Below are 21,323 nucleotides of genomic sequence, written 5' to 3' on the forward strand. Positions count from 1 at the left end.
TCTATTAACTCTGAGTGTACTTCGACATTTTACTTTTCTGTCAAATTGGTATTATTTGTACTCAGTACTACACACACATCAAGAAAAGTTTTGCATCACCCCGGTTCCCAGAACTCCTGAAGACAGACACTGACTGTTGATATTGTATCACAGACACAGTCCCTTTAACTGTTCAGATATGGCACTAAACCGAGCCAAAGATGTTAACAACCATGCTAGAACAGAGCCTATTACACGGAGGGTGTGTGACAGCCTGTCAGTTCCAGTCATTCCACAAGGGAACAGGTACATAGCTCGTGTTGTCCGTAGTTCAAACACGCCTAGACGGTGAGTAACTCATTTCGATCGCCAGGAAGGGCTCTCAACAAGGGAAGTGTCCAGCCGTCTTGGACTGTACCGAAGCGATGTTGGTGGAGATACAGAGAGACAGGAACTGTCGATGACATGCCTCGCTCAGGCCACCCAAGGGCTACTACTGCAGTGGATGACCGATACCTACGGATTATTGCTCGGAGGAACCCTGACAACAACGCCGCCATGTTGAATAACGCTTTTCGTGCAGCCACAGGGCGTCGTGTTACGTCTCAAACTGTGCGCAATAGGCTGCATGATGCGCAACTTCACTCCTGATGTCCATGGCGAAGAGTGTAGCATATGCCTTCAACCAATCGTCGGAGACGTGTTTGGAGGCAACCCGGTCAGGCTGAACGCTTTAGACACACTGTCCAGCGAGTGCAGCAAGGTGGAAAGTCCCTGCTGTTTTGGGGTTGCATTATGTGGGACCGACGTAAGCCGCTGGTGGTCATGGAAAGCGCCCTAATGGCTGTACGATACGTGAATGCCATCCTCCGACCGATAGTGCAACCCTATCGGCAGCATATTGGCGAGGTGTTCGTCTTCACGGACGACAATTCACGCCCCCATCATGCATATCTTGTGAATGTCTTCCTTTAGGATAGCGACCATGCTCGACTAGAGTGGCCAGCATGTTCTCCAGAGGTGAACCCTATCGAACATGCCTGGGATAGGTTGAAATGGGCTGTTTATGGACGACTTGACCCACCAACCTCTCAGATGGATCTACGCCGAATCGGGGTTGAGGAGTCGGACAGTCTAGACCAAAAGTGCCTTGATGAACTTGTGGACAGTATGCCATGACGAAAACAGGCGTGCATCAATGCAAGAGGATGTGCTACTGGGTAGTAGAGGTACCGGTGCGTACACCAATCTGGACCACCACCTTTGAAGGTTTCGCTGCATGATGGTACAATATGCAATGTGTGGTTTTCATGAGCAATAAAAAGGCCGAAAATGATGTTTATGTTTGTTCCTGTTTTATGTACAGGTTCCGGAACTCTCGGAAGCGAGGTGTTTCAAAACTGTTTCAATGGGTGTAATTTTGAGATAAGTCCCTATAAATTCTATAAACAATACATAATGCTACACTTTTTCTCTCGGGAAATTTCGGCCGAAAAATGCTAAAGTTTTCCCTCTTCAGTCCCCATAGTTTCATGAAGTTCGATAGGTGGCTCAGCTAACGTAGCTGTTGTCTGTAACGTATGTGCGTTACAAACAGAGAACTGAGATTGTTTTGGCGGAAAACCAGAACACCACAGATGTCCATATACTCTTGCAGAGTGTCTACGGAGATAAGGCACTGAAGAAAATCATGGTGAGTCGGGAGCGAGGCGTCTGTCACAAACCCAAATACGTCGCGCAAACCTGTCCTACCTCCCACGTGCCGGCCGGTCGCAAACAGCTGAACTTCTCTGTCGGTAGCGCTTAAACATTGGTACGCCAGTTGGGGTACTCAAAGGTGTCTGCACTCTGGGCTCCTCCCCGCCTAACAGAAGGCCATAAAGAGCAACAAAGGACCATTGCTTGCACAGTAAGAGGCTGATCGTGGCAATTTTGGTCGATCATCATGACCGGCAATGAAAAATGGGTTCATCACTTGGAACAGGAAACAAGGAGTGGCGCGACGCCATCTCTCCTACGAAGAAAAAGCTGGAAACCTCAGCCTCATCCTTTAAAATCGTTGCGACAGTCTTATGGGTCTCTGAAGGGGTTATTATGTTTGATGTCCACCCTCTTGGTACAACGTTTCCTAATAAGATGGCGTAGAGCCGCCGCATTGAACAGAGATTATGTTGAAAAATAGTGTTTTGATGTCAAAAGAGTGAGGACTATTACGATGTATTGGAATCCTGAATAAAATCAACCTGCGTTCAGAAAAAAAAATTGTTCCATTACTTTCCGAATGCCCCTCGTATTTATATTGATATAGAGTCTTTGATTAGTATTCAAACCCCATCCCGGGTCCCAAGATCGAACACTGCAAGTGATTAAGTTAGAAGGAGCGGACATAGGTTAGAGGCACCCTAACACCTCTGGGGTAGGAGACCGCCCCTAAAAGAAGGAAGAATCACCAACCATCTACAGCATGAGGATACAGAAGGCAGTGGAAGATACTGCATAAAGGTACGCAATGTGCACCCGCACCGCGTCACGACAATCTCTCCATTCGCAAAAATTCTGGGTTAGTCCATCATTCGGATCCTCAGAAGGGGACTGGCAAAGGGGAGGAGACCATGACAAGAATACTGAGTCAGAAACGAAAATTTAAGATAGATACTAGGAGTCGGAGAATCTAATGTCGGAAGTCTAAATGTGGAAAGGGAAGCCAGAAAACCTGAAAACGATCATTACAAAGGTTCAGTGTAGGTACAGGGGGGATAAGTGAAGTGACATGGAAATAGGGCGAGGATATCTAGTCAGACGAACACAGGGTAACATCAGCATAACAGAAAATGGTATAACAGGAGTTAGATTCGTCACAAATAGCAACACTGGGAAGAAAGTGAGTTACTATGAACAGTTAAATGATTATTTCCATCAGAATCGACTGCAGACAAATACCAGCAACAGTAGTTCACTCCTATATGCTGACATCATAAGCAGAACATTAAGAGATAGAAAAAATACATGACGATATTGAACGTGTATTTCGGAATTTCAAAGAAATCAAAATCTTGTACTCGTAGGTGACTGCAACGCCGTGGTAGAGGAAGGAATAGGAGACAAGGTTCCGCGGAATATACACTTGGTAATGGGAGAGGAGGAAGACTAAGTTCTGCAATAAATACTGGGTAATGACAGCGAATACACTGTTAAAAAATCGCAGGCGGATGGGGTATACGTGGGAAAGGTTTGGAGAAATGGTAATATTCCAGCTGGATTACATCATGGTCCGACAGAGAGTCAAAAATCCAGTAATGCATTTTAAAACCATTCCCTGGAGCTGATATTGAGTCAGAACACAATTATTTAGTAATGGTGAAGAGTAGACTAAAGTTTAAAAGAAGCGTCAGGAAGAGTCACTGGGAAAACAAGTGGAATACTTAAGTACTAACGAATAATGAGGTGCGTTTGAAGACCGTTAGATTTGTAAATACAGTGATAATGAATACCACAATAGTTAGTTCAACTGAAGATGAGTCGACGTTTCTGAAAAGGGCAGTAACAGTACCTGGACAGGCATATATAGGTACTAAGAAAATAACTGCGAATAAACCTCGGATATCAGAAGGAATACTTCAGTTTATCGATGACAAACGTAGTACAATAACATCTAAGTATAGAAACGAATGCTACAATGTCAGTCAATTAGGAATGAAATAAATAGGTAGCACAAGGAAACTAAGGCGAGATGGCCGCAGGAGAAATGTGGAGAAACAGAAAAAGAAATTGTCATCGAATGGACTGATTCAACGTACAGGAAAGTCATAGGAATCCTGGGTAAAATTAAAATGAAGGGCATCAACATCAAGAGCAAAAGACGAATTCCACTATGAGACGCCAAGCAGAGATCAGACAGGTGGGAAGAGTACAAACAAGGTCGCTTCGAGGAGGGAGGACTCCTTGGTGACGTGTTAGAATATGAAATGGATCTATATTGGGAGACGAAATATTACAATAAGACGTAAAAAGGGCTTTGGAAACCTTGCACTCAAATAAACTGAAAGACATACACCACATTTCTTCTGAATTTGTTAAATTATTGGAGAAAGTGAGGGCCAAATGGATTTGTAGAATCTATGAGTCAAATCTTCGGAAAACATTATCCACACCATCCAGAATAGCAAGGACAGATAAGTGTGAAAACGGTCAATTTTACATCTCATGCATCCAAGTCGCTGACAACATAAATTTCTGCAAGAGCGGAAAGGAATATTGAGGATCCATCAGCTGACGACCAGTTTAGTCTTAGGAAACGTAACGGCACCAAAAAGGCAGATCTGAGGTTGTGTTCGATAGCGGAAGTGAGACTTAAGAAAAATCATGAGATTCATATGATTTTTTTGCCTAGAAAAAGATTTCGACAATATACGAGTGAACACAAAGATGCAAGATGTTGTGAATTCTCTGAACAGTTTCTATAATTTATAGGGAAAGACAGGTAATATACAATGTGCGTAAGAATCAACGACGGACAATAAGAATGGAACACAAAGAATGAAGTGTTCGGATTAAAAAGGATGTAAGTTAAGGATGTAGTCTTTCAGCCTTACTGCTCAATTCGTACATCGAAGAGGTCAAAGCGAAAATAAAAGAAAGGTTCAACAGTGGGCTTAAAACTCAGGGTGTAAGGATATCAATGATAACATTCGCCAATGACACTCCTGTCCTCAGTGAAAGCGATGACGAATTGCAGAACATACTGAACTGATTCAACAGTTTGATGAGCAGGGAATATGTACGTACTCAAAGTAAAAAAAGAATGACAAAAGTAAATAGTAGTAGCAAAAACTAAATAAGTGAAAAACGTATCATCGAAATGGGGAACCACGCTGTAGACGAAGTACGTTGGAAGGAAAAAATGAGGGCTCAGGTGATAGAGACATAAGAAGAGAGTGGCACAGACAAAAAAAAGCATTCCTGTTCAGTACATTTTCTTTACGTATGTGTGTATACGTACGTAATTTTTATAGAAAGAAAGATAATTTACCGAGAGACAGATTCCATTGAGATACGCGCTGTTGGAAAACCAAGCATTGGTGTGATTGGGGTTAACTAAATCGGAGTTAATCCTGAATCAGACACGCCCTTGAGATTCAGATCTGAATTTAATGTAAGCAGCGGATGTACTAAAGCTATATTTATTTAGGACCTAGCAGTGAATCTGAAGGTTAGCGTTGGGAGGGACTGAATGTGAGAATAAACTGAAGATTTTAAAGCGTATCTAGTAATCTTACGGCCATCTTGTTTCTTGAAGAATGTATTCTTCACTAACACATGGTTCCTTATGCACAGATTTAGAATTTCTTCACCCTCAACATCTCGTCTACCGTATCCAAAAGGGCCCAGCACCTCCTCATATTCATTTCTATCCGTGTCGATCTGAGCATTCAAATCCTCAGTTATCATAAAGTTATCTTCTCTTACTTGGTCTTCCAGTACTTCAAGGAATTTCGTATTTTCTTCCTTACTGCACCCTTGCTGAAATGCGTACACGTGGAGTATAGTAAAACTATTCTTTTCCAAGTTTATTCCTGCTCTAATTATCCTTTCACTTATAAAGCTCGCAACTGTAACCGGGTCAATATCTTTGTGAAACACAAACTCACTCCATTTTTTGCCTCTTTATTGTGACCTTGCCAGTATAATTTGTACTCACCTCTCAGCAATTTAGAGTTTTCTCCCTTCCACTTGGTCTCACTCAATCCAAGGATATGAATCTTTCCATCATGTCTACAATCTCTTCAGTTATCCCTGTCAAGATTATTACATTTAATGTTCCCACTCTCAACTTGTTTTTGGCTTTTTGTTGGGTTCTAGTTTTCTGTTCTTGTTTAGTGTATCTTCTTGCGTTCCTTGGTTTTTCTTCAGGTCGTGAAGAGCTGTCATTCGTTCCAGGGGAACAAGAAGTGCTGTAGACATTAGGTATTTTTAATCCGGGGCTCGTTCTTTGATTGTAAGGAATGACAACTTTTTCTCATCTGCTGACCTGCTAAGCCTAACGCATCCGAGGATTTTCTCGCTCAGCCTTTGAAGATCCCTCTTCACCACAAGGCATTGGTTCCACTCTTCATTTGCCCGTACGGAAGATGTTCTTCTCCGTTAAGGACTTCTCCATATCTCTGGTAAGGTTTTCATAATGGTAAGGAAAAAGGAGAGGTTTAGGATAGGATAGGATAGGAGACAGGCTAATGATAGATCGTTGAGGGACACACTTGGTCTGGTTCCTCCCCTTCAGCCTGTCCGGCAGGGGTGACCCTGATGGTTGCTACGCTACCGCCGGCATAGCCCTCCGGACCCAGAACACGCAAACCTCCTCGTCCGCACGGATAGTGCTACGTTAGGGCGGTGTCCCCTGAGGAGTGGTTATTTAAGTTATTTTCTAAATCCCTGTAACTATAATAGATAAAAAATCTGAAATTTTGACAGGATCCCTTCCTTAATAACTAAAGATTGCGTCCCAAGTTTGATCAAAATCGGATGGTAATTACTATGGTTTATTTACACTACTGGCCATTAAAATTGCTACACCACGAAGATGACGTGCTACAGACTCGAAATTTAACCGACAGAAAGAAGATGCTGTGATATGCAAATAATTAGCTTTTCAGAGCATTCACGCAAGGTTGGCGCCGGTGATGACACCTACAACGTGCTGACATGAGGAAAGTTTCGAAGTGATTTCTCATACACAAACAGCAGTTGACCGGCGTTGCCTGGTGAAACGTTGTTGTGATGCCTCGTGTATGGAGGAGAAATGCTTACCATCACGTTTCGGACTTTGATAAAGTAATGACTGTTAGCAGAATATGGAATCGGTGGGTTCAGGAAGGTAATACGGAACGTCATGCTGGACCCCAACGGCCTCGTATCACTAGCAGTCGAGACAACAAGCGTCTTATCCGCATGGCTGTAACGAATCGTGCAGTCACGTCTCGATCCCTGAATCAACAGATGGGGACGTTAGCAAGACAACAACCATCCGCTCGAACAGTTCGACACCGTTTGCAGCAGAATGGACTATCAGCTCCGAGACCATGGCTGCGGTCACCCTCGACGCTGGATCAGAGACAGGAGCGCCTGCGATGGTGTACTCAACGACGAACCTGGGTTCACTAATGGAAAAACGTCATTTTTTCGGATGTATCCAGGTTATGTTTACAGCACCATGATGGTCGCTTCCGTGTTTGGCGACATCACGGTGAACGCACATTGGAAGCGTGTATTCGTCATCGCCATACTGGCGTATCACCCGGTGTGATGGTATGGGGTGCGTTGGTTACACGTATCAGTCACCTCTTGTTCGCATGGACGGCACTTTGAACAGTGGACGTTACATTTCAGATGTGTTACGACCCACGGCTCTACCCTTCATTCGATCCCTGAGAAACCCTACATTTCAGCAGGATAATGCACGACCGCATGTTGCAGGTCCTGAGGTCCTGTACGGGCCTTTCTGGATACAGAAACTGGCCAGCACATTCTCCAGATCTCTCACCAATTGAAAACGTCTGGTCAATGGTGGCCGAGCAACTGGCTCGTCACAATACGCCAGTCACTACTCTTGATGAACTGTGGTATCGTGTTGAAGCTGCATGGGCAGCTGTACCTGCACACGCCATCCAAGCTCTGTTTGACTCAATGCCCAGGCGTATCAAAGCCGTTATTACGGCCAGAGGTGGTTGTTCTGGGTACTGATTTCTCAGGATCTATGCACTCAAATTGCGTGAAAATGTAATCACATGTCAATTCTAGTATAATATATTTGTCCAATGAATACCCGTTTATCATCTGCATTTCTTCTTGGTGTAGCAATTTTAATGGCCAGTAGTGTAGATTCGTACGGGGTATGAATTTCCGTACCGACTGCATGGTACTTGAGACCGTTCTCACTGCTGGCAGCGTCAGCTGCACTGTGAGTCAGAAGCCACCGTGCTACACCGCTGCGTGTCTTACTGCATCGAATGTTATCTTGTACTAACTTGCTACGTTACATGTATTCATGGAATTTTTGTACCTTAGTAAAGAGATGAGCACATGACTCCGCGTAATAACCCCCTTTACATGACCGGACTTTGTGAAAATATTTTTGACATCCGCGTGTGGGTACAGCACTCCGTCTTCAGGCCACAAGTGGTCCATCGGGACCATCCGACCGCCTTGTCATCCTCAGTTGAGGATGCGGAAAGGAGGGGCGTGTGGTCAACACACCGCTCTCCTGGTCGTTATGATGGTTTTCTGTGACCGGAGCCGGTACTATTCGGTCGAGTAGCTCCTCACTTGGCATTACGAGGCTGAGTGCACCCCGAAAAATGGCAACAGCGCATGGTTGCCCGAATGATCATCCATCCAAGCGCCGGCCACGCCCGACAGTGCTTAACTTCGGTGATCTGACGGGAACCGGTGTATCCACTGCAGCAAGGCCGTTGACCGCGTGTGCGTAAGGGAAAGTAAAATTTGGCAAGGCTACCGTTTCCGAAGGAAAAAGTAGCACCGATTAGTGAGGGAGGGTTTACAGTGACCTATCTCTGAGGACAAGTTATTCCGCCTTCTCTACTTTAAGTTAGTTCAACTATCTGAAAGTGTGCAATCATTCACGTAATGATCCAACGAAAAGATGTACCAGAGGACTCGGAATATAAAACAATATACTCTACTAGTACTTCTGGAATAAGTGAAAAAATTGGAAACAGTTGCAGTCAATTGGATATGGGACCAATTTGGTAATAATGACTTGCTATTATTATTAGTAAAATCAATATCACAGGGTAATGCCTTTACATTTCTAAGTACCGCGAACTAAGTGGAACGGAACAGGGTACCAAGGGACTCGGGATACAAAACAATAAGTTGTACCTATATTTTGGAATAAAGGGAAAAAAGGTCGTCAGCCGAATTGGGCACTGTTTGTTCACTACATAACTGAAATTGTAAACTTATGTGAGTAAGGAATAATTTGGATACGTGCGGCAACAGAAACCGCAACGTTTGCAGTAACAAAACACGTTACGAAATAATAATGAGAGAGAATTTCAGTTACTACTACACTCGCTATCAAACACAATGAAATGAATTTGGAATAAATAAATTTCCTACTGATTAACCGGAGGCTTTCTACTGCTATGCTCAATAGGTGCGCTACCTCACAGGAGCATTTACTCACTATTCCTAACTTGGGAATTTACAATGAAACTCGAAAAAAAATTTCTGTTGACTTTAATATTGTTGAAATAAAAGAACTGCCGCTTAATATCAACACAACTTAAACACCGAAATTCGAACCAGGCCAATACACAAAACAGCATTAGCAGTTTCCGTAAAATTAACGAGTATGAATAATTGTTTTCTTTTAAGTAAAATCTTTTGTTTAAAGTACCAGAAATTATTAACTTTCACTACTTGCTCATCGAGAATAACTTTGCTTCTAAGCAATGTTTTTAATTTAATAATTTCTTTGGCTGTTTGAGTAATTTTCCCTTAATTAACTTATATATGTTCTTTTTCTTATGGGTTTTTGTTTTTTTTTATGTTGCACTAGATTAGGTGTTTATACCGTTATAATTGCTGGTTGATCTTCTAATTCAAATTATTCTTTATTAGGTTCTCTTCGTTCTGTTGCTCAAACAATTTCATATGAAGTTAGTTTGGCTTTAATTTTATTATCTTTAATTATTTTAATTGGTAGTTTTAACTTGTTTGATTTTATAAATTATCAGCTTTATTGTTGATTTATTATTATTTCTTTTCCTTTAGCTTTAGCTTGTTTTGCTTCTTGTTTAGCCGAAACTAACCGTACTCCTTTTGACTTTGCCGAAGGTGAATCTGAGTTAGTTTCAGGGTTTAATATTGAATATGGTGCAGGTGGTTTTACTTTAATTTTTTTAGCTGAGTATACTAGAATTGTTTTTATAAGAATATTATTAGCTTTAATTTTTTTAGGTGAACCAACAGTGAATTTACCGAGGCGAATTAAAAATACTTTTACTTCTGTTTCCAAAATTATTAGAGTTATAGAAACGAACTGGCACTGAAATTAATTTTGATATACTCCTTCTTTTCAAATAAACACACTAGGATTGTTTCTGTAACAGGAATGGACGTAGGACGTACTTGGTAATAGTGACTTCCGTAATTACTAGGTTAAAATTTCTAAATTTTTTCTAATAATTATTATTAAAGGTAAAAGTTCGCCAACACCACCCGCAAATGCCGCTACAATTCTAAGAAACGTGAACTAAGTCGAACTGTTTTACAGTGGTTCGTTGCTGAAGCCGTAGCCGTCGGTGACAATGCTATAGTAGCTCCACACGAAATTTGAGAGCACAGATTTACTTAGCAATGACCGTTCGCGGAGCAAGATCTTGGTATGAGTGATGTTGCCTTTTGATGCACGTCCCTAACAATTCCATAACCAGGATTGTCCCAGCGTTACTTACAGTATCGTTTACACAGATCAATAAACATCCTTTACGAGTACAAATATCTTTTAAGGTTTACTAGAAAACTGAAATACAAAGTGTATTGTATAGAAAGGAATAAATGTAAATATGTACTTATTTACATATGTTCCTCCCTACGTAACTAATTTTACATTCAAGGTGCGATAGTGCTTACTGAAGATACATTTTGTTGCCCCGTGATACGGAAAATGATATTTTGAAGCTGGCACGACTGTAATTAACCGACTATAGCTGAAGTTACGACGGGTACCTTGTAACGAGGAAGTGCGCGTGTGGTCACGGCGTCAGAGTTACGAAGCAGCTTCAGTGAGTATGGACCGCTTAACCTACTGGAGCGTCAGCTGAAACTGGCAATGTACGGCGGAAGCGCTGAATGTTCTTCGCGGGGCGTCGTGTGTCTTGCATCATACAAGTGGTTGGTGAGGGGAAAATATTCGCGCATGATATTAACATTATTATTGCGAAACTGTCTGCTACGTAGAGTGTACGGGCTGACACAAAAGTTCATTTTGGGTATACGCAGGCAAACAGACAAAATTTACTAGGGAAAGAAAGGTCAGATGTGCTACTTACACGTTACAGCTCGCCCCTCTTGCTTTTCTAGCTTTCTGACAGCCTGTGACTCTATTTGACAGAATTTTATGCTCCAGATGTACACCCAAAATATCCTGCAAGTCTTACACACCTTCACCGATGACAGCAATATCATCAGTGAATCTTAATGTTTATATTCTTCACACTTACATTCCTCAACGTTAGGGGACAGCGGCTGAAACATTGCCTTACACTGTTGAATTGAGTCTTGAACTGTTATTATTGTGCTCTCTCGATCCTTACCGCCAAAGCTCACACCTATTCCTTCCGATAATTTAAATCACCTTACAACATTTTACATATCCAAAGTCTTTTTCAAGAACAACAAAAGTTACGAGGCTCTCTTGATTTTTCTTACCTCCGTTATCGAGTAGCAACGTCAGAACCACCTATCTGGTTCCTTTATCTCACATGAAGACAAACTGATAGTCGTATAACAAATCCCCAATTTCCTTTTCCGTTCTTCGGCATATTATTGTTGTCAGCAAATCGCATTCGTGAGTTGTTAAGATGACTTTACTATAATTCTCGTATTTATATGCTTCTGTTATCTACATCTACATCTATACTCCGCGAGCCACCTTACGGTGTGTGGCGGAGGGTACTTATTGTACCACTATCTGATCCCCCCTTCCCTGTTCCATTCACGAATTGTGCGTGGGAAGAACGACTGCTTGTAAGTCTCCGTATTTGCTCTAATTTCTCGGATCTTTTCGTTGTGATCATTACGCGAGATATATGTGGGCGGTAGTAATATGTTGCCCATCTCTTCCCGGAATGTGCTCTCTCGTAATTTCGATAATAAACCTCTCCGTATTGCGTAACGCCTTTCTTGAAGTGTCCGCCACTGGAGCTTGTTCAGCATCTCCGTAACGCTCTCGCGCTGACTAAATGTCTCCATGACGAATCGCGCTGCTTTTCGCTGGATCATGTCTATCTCTTCTATTAATCCAACCTGGTAAGGGTCCCATACTGATGAGCAATACTCAAGAATCGGACGAACAAGCGTTTTGTAAGCTACTTCTTTCGTCGATGAGTCACATTTTCTTAGAATTCTTCCTATGAATCTCAACCTGGCGCCTGCTTTTCCCACTATTTGTTTTATGTGATCATTCCACTTCAGATCGCTCCGGATAGTAACTCCTAAGTATTTTACGGTCGTTACCGCTTCCAATGATTTACCACCTATGGCATAATCGTACTGGAATGGATTTCTGCCCCTATGTATGCGCATTATATTACATTTATCTACGTTTAGGGAAAGCTGCCAGTTGTCGCACCATTCATTAATCCTCTGCAGGTCTTCCTGGAGTACGTACGAGTCTTCTGATGTTGCTACTTTCTTGTAGACAACCGTGTCATCTGCAAATAGCCTCACGGAGCTACCGATGTTGTCAATTAAGTCATTTATGTATATTGTAAACAATAAAGGTCCTATCACGCTTCCTTGCGGTACTCCCGAAATTACCTCTACATCTGCAGATTTTGAACCGTTAAGAATGACATGTTGTGTTCTTTCTTCTAGGAAATCCTGAATACAATCACAAACCTGGTCCGATATTCCGTAAGCTCGTATTTTTTTCACTAAACGTAAGTGCGGAACCGTATCAAATGCCTTCCTGAAGTCCAGGAATACGGCATCAATCTGCTCGCCAGTGTCTACGGCACTGTGAATTTCTTGGACAAATAGGGCGAGCTGAGTTTCACATGATCTCTGTTTGCGGAATCCATGTTGGTTATGATGAAGGAGATTTGTATTATCTAAGAACGTCATAATACGAGAACATAAAACATGTTCCATTATTCTACAACAGATTGACGTAAGCGAAATAGGCCTATAATTATTCGCATCTGATTTATGACCCTTCTTGAAAATGGGAACGACCTGCGCTTTCTTCCAGTCGCTAGGTACTTTACGTTCTTCCAGAGATCTACGATAAATTGCTGATAGAAAGGGGGCAAGTTCTTTAGCATAATCACTGTAGAATCTTACGGGTATCTCGTCTGGTCCGGATGCTTTTCCGCTACTAAGTGATAGCAGTTGTTTTTCAATTCCGATATCGTTTATTTCAATATTTTCCATTTTGGCGTCCGTGCGACGGCTGAAGTCAGGGACCGTGTTACGATTTTCCGCAGTGAAACAGTTTCGGAACACTGAATTCAGTATTTCTGCCTTTCTTCGGTCGTCCTCTGTTTCGGTGCCATCGTGGTCAACGAGTGACTGAATAGGGGATTTAGATCCGCTTACCGATTTGACATATGACCAAAACTTTTTAGGGTTCTTGTTTAGATTGTTTGCCAATGTTTTATGTTCGAATTCGTTGAATGCTTCTCTCATTGCTCTCTTTACGCTCTTTTTCGCTTCGTTCAGCTTTTCCTTATCAGCTATGATTCGACTACTCTTAAACCTATGATGAAGCTTTCTTTGTTTCCGTAGTACCTTTCGTACATGATTGTTATACCACGGTGGATCTTTCCCCTCGCTTTGGACCTTAGTCGGTACGAACTTATCTAAGGCGTACTGGACGATGTTTCTGAATTTTTTCCATTTTTGTTCAACATCCTCTTCCTCAGAAATGAACGTTTGATGGTGGTCACTCAGATATTCTGCGATTTGTGCCCTATCACTCTTGTTAAGCAAATATATTTTCCTTCCTTTCTTGGCATTTCTTATTACACTTGTAGTCATTGATGCAACCACTGACTTATGATCACTGATACCCTCTTCTACATTCACGGAGTCGAAAAGTTCCGGTCTATTTGTTGCTATGAGGTCTAAAAAGTTAGCTTCACGAGTTGGTTCTCTAACTATCTGCTCGAAGTAATTCTCGGACAAGGCAGTCAGGGTAATGTCACAAGAGTCTCTGTCCCTGGCTCCAGTTCTGATTGTGTGACTATCCCATTCTATACCTGGTAGATTGAAGTCTCCCCCTATTACAATAGTATGATCACTAAACTTCTTCACGACGTTCTGCAGGTTCTCTCTGAGGCGCTCAACTACTACGGTTGCTGATGCAGGTGGTCTATAGAAGCATCCGACTATCATATCTGACCCACCTTTGATACTTAACTTAACCCAGATTATTTCACATTCGCATTCGCTAATAACTTCACTGGATATTATTGAATTCTTGACTGCTATAAATACTCCTCCACCATTGGCGTTTATCCTATCCTTGCGGTATATATTCCATTCTGTGTCTAGGATTTCGTTACTGTTCACTTCCGGTTTTAACCAACTTTCCGTTCCTAATACTATATGCGCACTATTTCCTTCAATAAGCGATACTAATTCAGGAACCTTGCCCTGAATACTCCTGCAGTTTACCAATATTACGTTAACTTTTCCTGTTTTTGGTCTCTGAGGACGGACGTTCTTTATCAACGATGCTGATGTTCTCTCTGGTAAGCCGTCAGGTATTTTATCGTTTCGCCCAAGGAGGGTCCCTCTAACCTAAAAAACCCCCGTGTGCACGCCACACGTACTCTGCTACCCTAGTAGCTGCTTCCGGTGTGTAGTGCACGCCTGACCTGTCTAGGGGGGCCCTACAGTTCTCCACCCAATAACGGAGGTCGATGAATTTGCAACCATTATAGTCGCAGAGTCGTCTGAGCCTCTGGTTTAGACCCTCCACACGGCTCCAAACCAGAGGACCGCGATCGACTCTGGGCACTATGCTGCAGATATTAAGCTCAGCTTGCACTCCGCGTGCGATGCTGGTTGTCTTCACCAAATCAGCCAGCCGCCGGAAGGAACCAAGGATGGCCTCAGAACCCAAGCGGCAGGCGTCATTCGTTCCGACATGTGCTACTATCTGCAGCCGGTCACACCCAGTGCGTTCAATAGCTGCCGGAAGGGCCTCCTCCACATTACGGACGAGACCCCCCGGCAAGCACACCGAGTGCACACTGGCATTCTTCCCCGACCTACCCGCTATTTTCCTGAGGGGCTCCATAACCCGCCTACCGTTGGAGCTCCCTATAACTAATAGGCCCGCCCTCTGTGACTGTCGGGACCTTGCCGGAGAATCGGCCACTGGCCCAACAGGCGAGGCATCCTGTGGTGGCTCGGAAACGATGTCATCACCACTAGGAAGCACCCCGTACCTGTTGGAAAGGGGTAAGGCAGCTGCCACGCGGCCAGATCCCACCTTCGCCTTTCGGCCAGGCACGCGCGAGCCCACTACTGTCCGCCATTCACCCTGGAGTGATGGCTGACCGGTAAGATGCTCACTGCCGGAAGACGCAGCGACATCAGGGGTTCCATGTGATTCCAAGGCCACCGAAGTAGGCATAGGTCTCACCACAGTTGCCCCAACGCCACTACGAGCCGACGCCTGCGCCTCGAGCTCGATGAGCCTAACAGACAAAGCCTCCACCTGCCCCCAAAGAGTGGCCAATTCTCCTTGCGTCCGCTCACAACAACCACAGTCCCTACACATGACTATGTTTACCCTACTCTATACGGTGACAAATTCCCAAGATAATCTTCTGATGAGCTACTCTGATAATCAAGAAACACTCACTGAAATACGAGACGCGAAAACTACGCTAGGTTTTCCCAGAAAAACTATTTAAAAGCTAAGCGCAGCAAATAAGTACAAAATAAATTTCTCTCCTAACGATCAAGAACTGTTAGTTTCTATGCAGAGCAGATAAACACAAATAGAATCCCTTCCTTAGTGGAAGGTCGTAAACAAAATGCAAAATAAACGCTCTATACAAACAGTACTCGCTGCTGCTGGTGCTCTCGCTCTGGCTGTCACAAGACAACTGCTGATTCAAGTGACTAGTGGCTAACGGCCGCGAAACAAACCAAAGACTGTTTTTGGGCGCTTTCTGTTCTAAACGATCAAGAAAACACTAAGAAATCTAACACGAAAACTACGTAAAGTTTTATCAAGAACTGTTAGTTACTATGCAGAGCTGATAAACACTAATAGAATCCCGTCCTTAGTGGAAGGTCGTAAACAAAATGCAAAATAAACGCTTTATACAAACAGTACTCGCTGCTGCTGGTGCTCTCGCTCTGGCTGTCACAAGACAACTGCTGATTCAAGTGACTAGTGGCTAACGGCCGCGAAACAAACAAAAGACGGTTTTTGGGCGCTTTCTGTTCTAAACGATCAAGAAAACACTAAGAAATCTAACACGAAAACTACGTAAAGTTTTATCAAGAACTGTTAGTTACTATGCAGAGCAGATAAACACTAATAGAATCCCTTCCTTAGTGGAAGGTCGTAAACAAAATGCAAAATAAACGCTTTATACAAACAGTACTCGCTGCTGCTGGTGCTCTCGCTCTGGCTGTCACAAGATATTGTTTGGAGAATAGTCTTCCGAAAATCCAATGCAGTGTGTACAACCTCATAGATTCTACTGATAAATATGAACAGTCGTTCGGTTGCCACGTTCCCCAATGTTTTTAGAAATTGTGAAAAAATATCTTCTATGCTTTCCGACCTACTTGAACGGAAGACTGCGAGATCTATGAATAACTCTGATTGTAATTGTAGATACTCTATGTCCCCCACATTGACTCCTGTATCTTCATCTGTCACGTCAGCAGATAGTTCCTGCACCTTCTGTTGCCTCTCGATGTACTCTTTCCACCTATTCTCTCAACCTTCTCCATTTAACGGTGGTATTTACTTTTTGTTGATACCAGTGATTTAAATTTCACCGAAAGTTGTTACATGTAGTATTTGTAGTGCCGATGATCATTTCCTTTACGATTACTTCACATTTTTCTTGAAGCCATTTCGCTTTGTCTTCCTTGCATTTCGATTGATTTCTTGATTTGTGTTACTACACAACTTTATTTACCTGAAAATTTTTTAAATTTCTTTTTTCGTCAACGAATTTCTTCTGTAACCCGAGGTGTCTTCGCATTTATTTTCTGTACATCTATGTTTCTCTCTCCAGCCTATGTTACTGCCTTTTTAGGTTTCTGTACTTATACTGGTGAAAACGTAACTGCTATAGGATAACTCCGTTGTCCGTCCGTCTGTCTGCTTGTCCTATTGATTAAGATCCATTTTTCTCGGGAACGAGTAGAGGTATCAACTTATTATTTATGCCACACACTGTCTGCGGTCCTTTGGCAGTGTGAAAAGTTTGAGCTTCGAAGTCAGTGCAATCAAAGAATACCGTCATTTAAGTCACATATTTAGATACTCTCAATATCACTCATCAAAACCTGTATGGTCCTTCCCTTGGACCTAGGATCATGAAATTTCACAAGAAGCAAGGTTTCACAGTTCACGTAAAGGAGAAAATTCTAAAACTGTTCATTTGTAAATAGATCACATAAACAATTTCTTTTCGGATTAGTTGCTCGTCTGTCTGTCTGTCGGTCGATCTGTTAAGACCACTTTCTCCTAGGAAAGGGGGCAGGTGTGAAGTTTAAATATGGGGCAGGTGCTGAGGTTCACGGTGCCTTGGCAGAATAAAGAACTTAAAATACAGCGATATGTGTCAAATGTTTTGATACTCGCTAACTCGCTAATCGGAACATACAGATGATCCGTGCGTGTACACGTCGTGCATTGTTGTGTCTCGGTAACTCGCATATGCAGAAATACAGAGACCACACGATCGAATCTCAGTCGAATTATGAATTTTCTAGTCTTCGTTTGAACTATCCTTTACCTCTCAACGATATGACTAGTCGCCAAAAGCAACACGTGGTTCTTGTTTCAAATTGAACTGTACGTCCCATTACCCAAGTTGGATAAATATGCTAGGTTAGCGACACACAAGACGTCGAAGTGGTGTCGAGTAAAAATGCTTGTACAGGGCAACGGGGTCACATCCAGTTATTATTATTCTGTGTAAATATAATAAATTTTGTACGGAGCCCTACGAGTGCGAGTCCTATGCGCGCTTGACCATACCATTAGAAAGAGAAAAAAAAAAAAACTTCCTCATCAAGTGAACTGCCTACTACGGTATTCATTATCGCAGTCTCCACACCCTCTGAGGATCTTACAGCCGCACATTCATCCCCAAATAATTCATTGCTCACGAATGATTTTAAAAAAGTCAACATCTCTACATCATTACAAAATTCTTACTCTACCTGAGGTCCCAGTTTTGATGTCTTAATCTAAGATATAAATCTGACATCCGCGTAGTCGGCCTAGGCCCGTCAGAAGTGCACTGTGCATTGGAAAGGGCCACATGGGTGACTGGATTTATTACTTAAGGCAAAACGCAGAGAACCCCCGCAGAAAAACCAGTACCGGATTACTACAATACATCGGATAGCAGATGCGGAAGGGGGGTTTCAAAGTGTCGGACGTGGAACTCAACCGTCGTCGCCCCAAATACTAACCGCAGCGCCTCCTCCCTCGGTGGGGAATGGTTACAGTCGCAAGGAGAGGCATCAGTTCAAGCGATGTCCAAACGAATCTGACTGCGAACTTATATGTACCACAATAGATTTATTTAAATACATTATATTTCTGTCGTTGACTGTAGTGTTTTATTATTCAAAATATGATTACGACGTCGTACTTAGTTCACCGTCAAATATCAGGCCATAATAAAGCTCTGAGATATTTTAAATTTTGACATGGCGCTGACAACACATAGAGACACTGTTTGGTAGGATTTCATTTAAAAGTCAAATTACGATGTCACTCGAGCTTTCTTGGCAAGTCTCGAATATCTCGATGCTTGCTTATCCTGGTCTGCTGCTAAGGTGGTTTTTTAAGCACTTGATTATGTTCCTAGAGACTAAATTGCTATCATGGATTTAATAACTTCAGAAAGACGTTTTCCCTTAAAAATCATTCTGATAACCCCTAGCACCAGAAGCTATTCATTGACTTGGATTTAAAATAATATAATTGGACTGCCAACTAGTTTGAGACATAACAGTCGTCATTCTGAGGTAGCCTGCGATTGATGTTGTTTAATAACGAAGAAGCTGTGAGCTGTAGTAACTGTGAATATTTAACGAAATAATAAGTTTAGATTCCCCGGAATGTGATACGTGATTTCGAGGAAAATATTCATAATGAGGACGAGATATAAATTTGCTTCAGTGTAAGTAGTAACATATACGAGACACACACACGCGCGCTTCCCTCTAATACCAAATTTCTGATACCTTGATGTCTCAGAAAATGTCCTATCAGCCGATCCCTTCTTTTAGTCAAATTGTGTCAGAAATTCTGTTCAGTACATCGTCAAAAGTTACGCAATCTATTAATCCTTACCGTATCAGTCCACCTAATTTTCAATTTTCTTACGTAACACCACATCTCAAAGGTTGAGATTCTCTTCTCTTCCGGTTTTCTCACAATCCACGTCTTACTGCCATACAATGCTGTGCTCCAAACGCACATTCCTAGAGCTTCCTTCCTCAGAAGAAGACCTGTGTTTCGTACCAGTGGGCTTCTCTTGGCCGGGTATGCCCTTTTTAGCCAGTGCCAGGCTGGTTTTAATCTGCTCCTTGCTCTGTCTGTCATGTGTTATTTTGCTGACTAAGGAGCAGAATTTCTTAAGTTCGTCTAGTTCGTGATCACCAATTCCAATGTTAAATTTTTCACTATTCTCATTTCTTCTACGTCTAATTACTTTCTTTCATCGATTTACTCTCAATCCATGTACTTTACTCATTAGACTGTTCATTTCATTCAACAGTAGTCCTTCTTCACTTTCACCGAGGACAGCGACGTCGCCTTTCACCCTGAATTTTAATCACATTTTTGAACCATTCTTTTATTTCCGTCGTTGCTTCTTCGATGTACAGAGTGAACAGTGGGGCGAAAGACTACGCCCCTGCCTTATGCTCTATTTAATCTGAGCCTTTGATCTTGCTGTTCCAATCTTATTGTTCTCTCTTGATTCTTCAACATATGGTATATCACCCGTCTTTCCCTACATTTCCTTGGAAAAGTCCAGCACATACCTAAACTTGAGAGGTAGAATCCTTAGACATCTGTTCAAATTTACAGGCTGGGGGAAAGTAAGGCCAGGAACATAAAGTTCTTGGTCACCACCACTCGTCTAGTTCTACTGACCAGGGCCTGGATTATGTAGATTTGTTGTTATTCTCTCAGGAGGAGACAAACATTACTGAGGAGACAAACACTACAGCTGGATGAGAAACATGTCCCACCTAATTTCCTCTCAACTGTCAAATACAGATGTACATATTTAAAAGTACTTTGCTTTATATATCTCATGGTGGACAGTTCAGTCAGAACATAAAAAGCAAACTACCACTGCCCCAGAGAAGGTTATTAGTGTCAAACATAGGTCTTAATTTGAGGAATACATTTCTGAGAATGGATGTTTGGAGCATAGCATTGCATGCTAGTGAAACACAGACTGTGGAAAGATCAGAACAGAAGAAAATCAAAGCCTTTGAGATATGGTGCTACATAACAATGTTCAAGATTAGGCTGACGGATAAGGTAAGGTTTGAGGAAGTTCTTCACAGACTGGAAACACTGACTAGGAGAAGGGACAGGCTGATAGGACATGTGTTAAGACATCAGAGAATGACTATCACAGTACTAGAGGGAGCTCAAGACGCTAAAAACTGTAGAGGAAGACAGAGATTGGAGTACATTTGGCCAATAATTGAAGATGTAGATTGCAACTGCTACTCTCAGATGAAAGAGATGGCACATGAGAGGAATTCGTGGGGGCCCCAGCAAGCCAGTCAGAAGATTGATGCCAAAAACCCCTCAGAAGTTTTCTTTTTACACAAAAAAAGGGAATGGGCGCTGTAAGGAGGTTATGCTCACACCAGACAATATTATCTAGAATAGAGGTGTTTTATTTAACGTTATAAAACATGAAGCAAGCAACTGCACTCCTGAAAAATACGTCAGTACAGTCTGCTACAAAACGCTGCACATCCTTGTGAAGTACCCGACGTCGCTGTGCTGCATGATGACACATGTCACCTCCACTGCAGCATGCCACATGATACACTAGTGCAGCACACTGCACAGCCATGAAATGTTGCCTACGGCGCTGTGCTGTCTTATGACACATTTCACTGGCCCTGCAGATGGCCTCAGTGTGATACAGCTGCTGGTCATTAGCCACTTGCATTCCCACTGTCAGTGCATGTACCTCAATAAACACTTTAGTCATGCAGTCAATTGCTAAGGTGTCAGAAGGGCTGCTGCTGTCAACACATCACGTTACCACGCTGGAGAGAAGTAACCTTCACATAGTCACTGATTAATGCATCTATGAAAGATCCTTACAGCATTCATCATGCTG

The 21,323-nt window shown here is 42.5% G+C and overlaps 1 pseudogene; it reads right to left on the reverse strand.

Annotated features, from left to right (window-relative positions):
• Positions 1-8,331: 8,331 nt before the first annotated feature.
• On the reverse strand, positions 8,332-8,449 carry LOC126260983 (5S ribosomal RNA; annotated as a pseudogene).
• Positions 8,450-21,323: the final 12,874 nt, after the last annotated feature.

The sequence above is a fragment of the Schistocerca nitens genome, chromosome 5 (assembly GCF_023898315.1).
Source record: "Schistocerca nitens isolate TAMUIC-IGC-003100 chromosome 5, iqSchNite1.1, whole genome shotgun sequence".
Classification (NCBI taxonomy): domain Eukaryota; kingdom Metazoa; phylum Arthropoda; class Insecta; order Orthoptera; family Acrididae; genus Schistocerca; species Schistocerca nitens.